The sequence below is a fragment of the Athene cunicularia genome (assembly GCF_003259725.1).
Source record: "Athene cunicularia isolate RWA chromosome Z unlocalized genomic scaffold, athCun1 chrZ_part1, whole genome shotgun sequence".
Lineage (NCBI taxonomy): Eukaryota > Metazoa > Chordata > Aves > Strigiformes > Strigidae > Athene > Athene cunicularia.
In genome coordinates, this window is record NW_020799142.1 from 13,711,539 (window position 1) to 13,719,408 (window position 7,870).

The following is a 7,870-nucleotide window of genomic DNA, read 5'->3' on the forward strand; positions in this document are numbered from 1 at the left end:
CCCCCCCGGTCTTGTAAAAACCAGTGCAGTAAAGCAAAGTTTTCCTTTTCTATATATGTAAGAAATATATGGGACTCTGTGGTATATGAATTTATTGTACAGGCTTCAGATTTCTGTATTATGTCTAGAAAGGAATGGGTTAAACACTTGACAGGCTTATACAAGGAGTCTGGGGATTTTTAGGCTTGTAATCCCTGTTTTTTACAAACTTTCAAGAAAATGAGGTAACCCTTACAGTGAAAATAGTCTATTTTTGAAGGCGACAGGAAGCCTCCAGTACTAGACACTAATAATGACCTGTGTCAAATAGGCTTCAGCTAGTATGTAACAGAAACCTTTTAAAACAAAATGTAAGAAACTCAGATGCTGGTAGGTGTTTCACAGACCTTGGAAGTATCTGTTCATTTTTCTTTAAAACTTTCTTAATATGACACTTGATTTAAGAATTTTATTTCTGTATTTAGATAACCAGTACATGATGGTTTGTTATAGAAAGGCTAACTTGCTAAACAATTACTACAGATGCTTAAGTTTCCCTTTGACATTCTTCCTCAATTCAGATCAGCCCACTAGTGAGGTATTGAAGTTAAAGAAGTTCCTGTGGTATTAAGCCCAACTTCAGAATAAAAGAGGTAGGGAAAATGAAGAGGATGAGGTTTTCTTTCTTTCTAAGAGACTAGTTTGCTTGTGCCAGGGACTAAGAATGCAAGGTACTGGAAGAATGATGAAAGATTGGGATCTAACATGTAAAGTCTTTTTTGTGGATTTGTAGTGATGGGAACTTGACCATTTATTTCAAAGGAGAAAAAGCAGACTCTTAATCCTCTGAATCATATAAATTTTTTAGATATATAACCTTGACTTCCTTGAGGAAATCTTTTGTTACATTTATATTCTTTGCCAAACCTTTTCTAATCTCTGAAGTGATAGTATTCTCTTTCTAGAACATCTGCCAGATCTGTTCCATGTGCAATTGCTGTTTCTGCTGTTACTCTATCTTCTCCTTCATGAAAGAAATTAATGGTTTGAATCTGGAAAAAGGCAGCCAAAAAAGTGTTGCTCTAGGGATCAGCAACTTTCTCTCCTCTCCCCTCTACTCTCCCCCTACCCCAGCTTCAAAAGCTTTATTACTTTTCTTCTAAGTTGCAGCACAGAAAAAATTAGAAAGCCTCTTTTCAATGCTGACAGTACAAATTATGTCTTTAAATTTTCCCAGATGTCTAAAGAATAATTTTCCAAGTTAATGCAGAGAATACAGGAGCTAAATAAATTAAAGGAAGAAAAAGCAGAGAGGAATAAATATTTGTCTTCTGTTGGGAAATGTGTGTGCAGATTACTTTTCATTTGATGGCTAAAAATGAATAAGCTATTCCTATTATGAGTGAAAAAAAATCACACACTTTATATTATTAAAGGATGATTTTGCTCTTTTCTGGATGCTTGAAGCAGATCTTTTGTATTCCTAAACAAAGCTTCCATTTACTAAGTTTTCCCCTCTTAAATTTGATAAATGCATCGTGTTAAGTCTTGTTTCAGTAAACTGTGACTGAAGGAACTCAAAACCAGAAGAAAATTGGTATTTACTCAGTCTTTGAGGAGGAAGGCATTTTCACCCTAAAGATATTGCTATAGGAATGTTTACATGAAACTAGAAAATCTCAACTTTTCAGTTAGCAAAATGCAAGTTGGTAAGGGTATAGTCCTCCCTAAATATTAGGGGATAAGATGTAAATAACAGCAGCAAGTTGGTGCTAGTTGTTCAGGAGTAGACTTAGGCTGGAAATTTCTATATATCAAAGAACTGCAGTCCCTGAAGAGCAAGAAATACAACTTCTGGAAGTGGACACTTGGTACATGTAATGGCTCAAATGAAGATGTGGTTGCATGAGACAGCAACGGACTGGACAAATAGAGCCAGGTGTTCTTCTGGGCTCCAGAATTCTCAGTATTAACAGTACTTAAATACTTAAAAAGAATCAAAGGGATATAGACATCACACCAAGAAAATTTTACAGATAATAGGAAATAAAGTGAAGTCTCAAGTAGCAGTGAGGAGGAGACTGATAGTTCAAAGCTAGATGAGGTCAGACAGGAAAATAAAAATTTAAGGTCTGAGACTGGCAACATAAGGCTAGATCTGGACAGCAGATTATGCAGACTCTGGGAACAGGTTACGTTGGAAAAAACACATTAGATGGTACAGCTGCCAACTATGAAGTAAAGGTATACCTCTTACTTGAGATATGACTGAGACAGTAATTGAGATTTAAAAAATACTACAAGGAGATAGAATCTCAGGAAAAAGATTTCTAGACTGAATATAAATGATTCAGTTGTGCAATAGTTTAAAGTCAGTGTTTCAACCTTTGCAACGCTGTGATCCCTAGAAAATGTCTCCTGTCCACCTGTATTTAATCTGGCTCAGCTCTTTCTGAAGCAGAAAAGGAAGGTTCTGCTGGTAAGAAGTAAGTTTTGCTGCCTGTCAGTCAGTGCCTTCAAAGTCCTGGAACTTAAACAGGGTGATGAACTTTCAAAAATAATGCTACAGATCTCTTCTGGGACTGAAGCAATTCAGAATTGAGAATGAGTAGAAATGGATGCCTCCTTAGCTTCTCTTGCCTCTTCAACTTGAAGCTGGGTGATAGATAGGATACCTCTTACATAGATAATAAGGAATCCCAAAGTCCAGTTGGCATTTTAAAAGGAGGCATCTGTGCATCACTATGCATTTATTTCTGAAATGCCATAAAAATTGGTTATTGTATTTTTCCTATTTTCTGATACAGATTTTCTAAGTTGAATATCAAATCAAAGTAAAAGTACAATTTAAAACTGTAATTTTAGACTTTTCATATGATGGCATGATGTACTGGTTTAGGCTGGGTGCCATGGTTTAACCCCAGCTGGCAGTTAAGTCCCACACAGCTGCTTGCTCCCTCTCCTCACAGTGGGTTGGGGTAGAGCTTCACAAGACTGAAAGTGAGAAAACTCATGAGCTGAGATAAAGAGAGCTTAATAAGTAAAGCAAAACAAGGAATTCGTTCACCACTTCCCATCAGCAGGCAGGTGTCCAGCCATCTCCAGGAAAGCAGGGCTCCATCACACCTAGCAGTTACTTAGGAAGACAAATGCCATCACTTCAAATGGCCCCACTTTCTACTTCTTCCCCCAGCTTCATATGCTGAACATGACATCATATAGCATGGAATATCCCTGTGGTCAGTTGGGGTCAGCTGTCCCAGCTGCGTCCCCTCCCAACTTCTTGTACACACTCAGCCTCCTTGCTGGTGAGGTGGCGTGAGAAGCAGAAAAGGCCTTGGCTCTGTGTAACCACTGTTCAGCATTATCAGCACTGTTTCTGGCACAAATCAAAAATATCGCCCCATAGGAGATAATAGGAAGAAAATTAACTCCAGCTAAACCCTGCACACCTGGACAGAGTTAATTTTCTTCATAGTAGCTCATATGGCACTGTGTTTTAGATTTGTGACCACAGAAATCTCTTCTGGTGCACAACATGGGACTGGAAGGGTTAAAGATAACAACAGATGCAGTGGTGCCAGCCTGGCCTTCCTGCCTGCTGTTCACCTCTTCTCTAGGGGCCATGAATGGGGTGGGGGAGGTTGTGATACTGAGGTGATCTCAGTGTCTTTCCTGCTACAAGAGTGTCAAAAAGAGGGGGAAGCTGTGACTGGAGGAAAGTTTGTCTTATATTGGACCTCTGAGCACTTTGTTTCCTTGCTTTAGGATCCACCTTTATCACAGGGTGCAATCGTAAGATACTTATATTCCTATCATAGCTGATTTGAGGATGCTGTCTGTCTTTGTAAGGAAGCTGGTGGAGCAGCTGGTTGCTGTTCTGGTACCAAACCTCCTCTCAGCTGTGCCTGAGCAGTGTGGCAATTCTCTGTGCACTAAATGTCCCTCAGGTGTCCAAAGATGGGTTCAGATCCTGACAGTATACAAGATTTTGCTCATTGGCTTGTTTTATAGAACTCTTGAGTTACTCAAACTTCTGCAATGTGATTGTTGAAGCAAAACATTTCACCAATTGTTTTTACTACTCACTCTTCTTCATAACGTGTGCTACTTTTCTTATTATTTGGATACTTCCACAAAAATGCATTTGTAACAATTTTTATTTTAAAGCTTTTTCAAGCTTCACAAAATAGTGTTCTGTATCAGTCTAAAAGAACATATTATGGTGGTAGTGAGGTTGGTTAGTAATATGTCTGTTCTCATGCCTTCTGTGATCCAAGGAAAATGTAAACATGGTGCAACAGTGGTGTGGTCTGGGCTGGATAAAAAGAGTATCATGCCTGAATTGTTTCTATTCTCTGTAAGAGAATATCTGATCACAGATATCAAAGATGATGCATTACATTCATGTGTTTGTGTTGTTATTTTTTAAAAAAGTGAAACAACTACCAAATTCTGTATCCATCTGGTTGTCTTTCTTAGAAGAAAAGAATGCTAGAATAGAAAAATCTTTGTAGAGAAGGCATGAAAATCCTGGGGTTTTGAAACACAGAAATACTCAAATGGCCGAAGAGTGCTCTTTGCCACACCCACCAGCATTCACATCAAATGTTATGATTCCTCTTCCACCAGGAACAGAAATTTTTAACAGGTCACAGTAGACATGATTTCTGCAGTCTTTTATAATAGAAGGTGTTAAAATGTTCCAGCTATGGGGAGTGTCATGTAGCCTTCCTTGAAATTACAAAACCCCCATGAGTCCGTAGGAACTTTATTCAGAAATACCTTGCAATTCTCCAATGCATTATCCTCTTTTGGAAGCTGTATGAAAGTCAAGTGAAAAGATCTTCCTTCAATCACAGAAATGCTTAAATTGTAATATGGAAATGAAGTACGGGAAACCAACAATAAGAATTATCATATCATTTGCCACTAACTATGGGGTATTTTTTGTATTGTGGCTACCTGTTAGCACCTACTTGCATTGAAAGATGAGAATTCATCTGGTGGGTTTTTTTGTGCAAAAACAATGAGATTAAAAGTTTTGAGAAATAAGACTTAAAATTAGATTTTTGTTCTTGAGAGATGACACAACATTAGAAATCTGTTATATCTGATATTTTTTCACTAGCAAAGTAATGCAGCACTAGTGCAGATTGTCCAGGGAAGCTGCAGCATTTCCATCTTTGGAGGTTTTCACAACTTGGATAGAAAAAAACCCACTTGGAATGGGAGGACGGATTAGGTGATGAGGCTCTCCAAACACCTAGATGCAACCTGTAGGTAATCCCTCTTTCCATGTCTGAAAGGCAGCAGTGTTTGTGTTTCATGGCAACACTGAAAAAACATTGATGCCAATTTGAATACTTCTGTTTATATGAGAAGATTTAGGACTAAGAAAGAGGGCAAAATTATGTTTGGTGGGGTTTTTTTGTGTTTTGTTTTTTGTTTTTAATTCAGGTAAGCAGCTCTTACATTTGGGTAGTATTCTTTTTGTAATGAATTCACACATCAACAGCATAGTCCAGCTTCCAGAAGTTAGGATCCCTGCAACATTAGTACAGGGTTAAACTGTCTCTCCATGTCAGTGAATCAAATACATCAGTAAAGTTCAATGTGTTGCTGCACTGTCTGTCATGACCAGGAAAGACTAATACTGTACTCTTGCTTGGGACTTGACAAGGGCCTAGAATCTGTTGCAGTTACATTTCCTTGTTAAACTGAGTATGGGTTAAGAGGCCTCTTTCTGGAGGATTTTTTTGTAATACCTTGATCAACCTTGACTGGAATATCGATAATCAAGTATCAGCTGGGTGAGCTGAGCTCTGCTTTCAGGGGAAGTCACACCCTGGCAGCTGCTTTGCAAGTCATATCTAATTGAGTGGTGTCAAAGAATCCCTGTAGCAGGAACACCCTTTTTGCAGGATGAGGCTGAGAGTCAAGACACACACCAATATGATTAACAGGCAAGCTTTAACTTTATTAGAAAAACAAGTCCTCATATATTCTTGTGACAGCAAATCCATGTGTTGCTCTGGCGCATGCTCATTTCAAAAACTCGTTCCTCTCAGCACTTTCAACAAGGACTACTAAGAGTGCACAACTGGTAGATAAATTTCTGCTTTGTTGTTCTAAAGAATCCCTTCTTATCTGTTTCTTCCCTAACAAGCACAAATTCTTTTGCTTTTAGCCGTCCTTAATCTAGACACCATTAGTCTTCTAACACAAGTGCATCATTAATTTAGATGTTGTTAATCTTCTAACCTGAATGCTGATGATACTTTTACATTGTCAGTGACCTGGCATACACACCCACAAATCCCAAATTTCAAAGCATGACATTTGTACCATTCTCTGTTGTCTAGACCAGATCCAAAATAAAATTCAGTGTGCCTTAAGCAAATATAGGTGCCACAGACCGAAACTTACATTCTGAAAATGATCACTGGTCAAGCGTCTGTGTCTGCAGACTTAAACCACCTCCCATGTGTCTTATGTTCTGCTACTGTCCATACCTTTAAGTGATAGGATTAAGCAGCTCACCTCCTGTTTCATGCTGCCTTCAGGCTTTGAAACCCAAGTGCTTACTTGTAGGATTCCAGATTCTACTTTGAGAGCCAAAGGTCTTGATTTGGGCACTGCAATACTCAGTGCTGTGAGAAATCTATCTCTTCTGGTCTCTAGTCCCATGGAAGCAAGTCAGGTTAATTGCTTTTGAAAAGGAAGGAAATGAAGGTTTCACTGACTTTTTTTGAAAACACTGTCACTCATTCTTAGCTTTCTTAAAGGCCTCAACTCACCTTCCATTGAAGTCAATGGTTGCTTTCCATTTACTGCAATTGGACTTTGAGTGGATATACACAGAACTGTCAGGCTCTATTAACAATAGTGCATCAGTTGAAATCAGTTTGGTAATAAAATTTTTTTATCATTAAGAATTGAATAATGCTACTCTTCTCAGCCACCTTGAGTAAGTAACCCCAGGCTCTTAACAGAAGAGTCTGTCCAACATTCTGCAGCCACCTCTTCTCCTCTTCACCTTTCTTCAGTCAGTAGCTGGGATTCCATCACTGTTCATATTCCAAGAGCCCATGTATAGGGAGTTCTATATGAGCATGACATTTTTAATGAATTACTAATGCCAGTGAATGCTGGGACAGTTAGCTGATTGTGGTTCTAGTTATAATGTAAACTGTATCAATACTTTAAAATCGATTTAGGGCTTTATTAAGTCAATATATATTTGACATAGGTTTTGTCTACTGTTTCAAAAGCACCTATACATTCTATGCTTTCAATAACAAATAATTCTGCAAAGTGTTTCTGGAGTAGATGTCCCCTTCATAAATAACATGCAAATAAATTTAGACTCAGTTGTACCTGTATTCATAGAATACTGCTGTAAAAGCTAATATATTTCGACTTCTAGAGATATCTGCCAGATTGCGTGAAAAATATGTTGTGTTTAGAATTTCCTTGCCAATATTTGCAGGACATAAATAGGCAATTCTAAATCATTGAAGTATGTATCTCTTGCTGACTACTGCTTGTTCCTAGCACAGGGGAAACTAAAAGTGTTTTTTCTTTAAGGTATTATTAATGTTATTTGTATTTTACCAAAGCCTCACAGCTTTTTATCTTTTTTTTTTTTTTTCCCCTGCTATTACCCCTTTTCAACTACATTACCACTAAATTCAAAGCCTTGACCCTTTTACGTTCATGATGCTTGTTTGCATGTGAAGAAGCCAGTGCCTCATTGCAGGCTGAATTTTCCTTGTTTGCATATTAACACCTTAATCCCAGGGTTTAAATAAGCATGATGTGGGTGTTGTATTGGGTTTATGTGGCAAGGTTTTGGTAGCAAGGAGGCTATAGGGGTGGTTTATGTGAG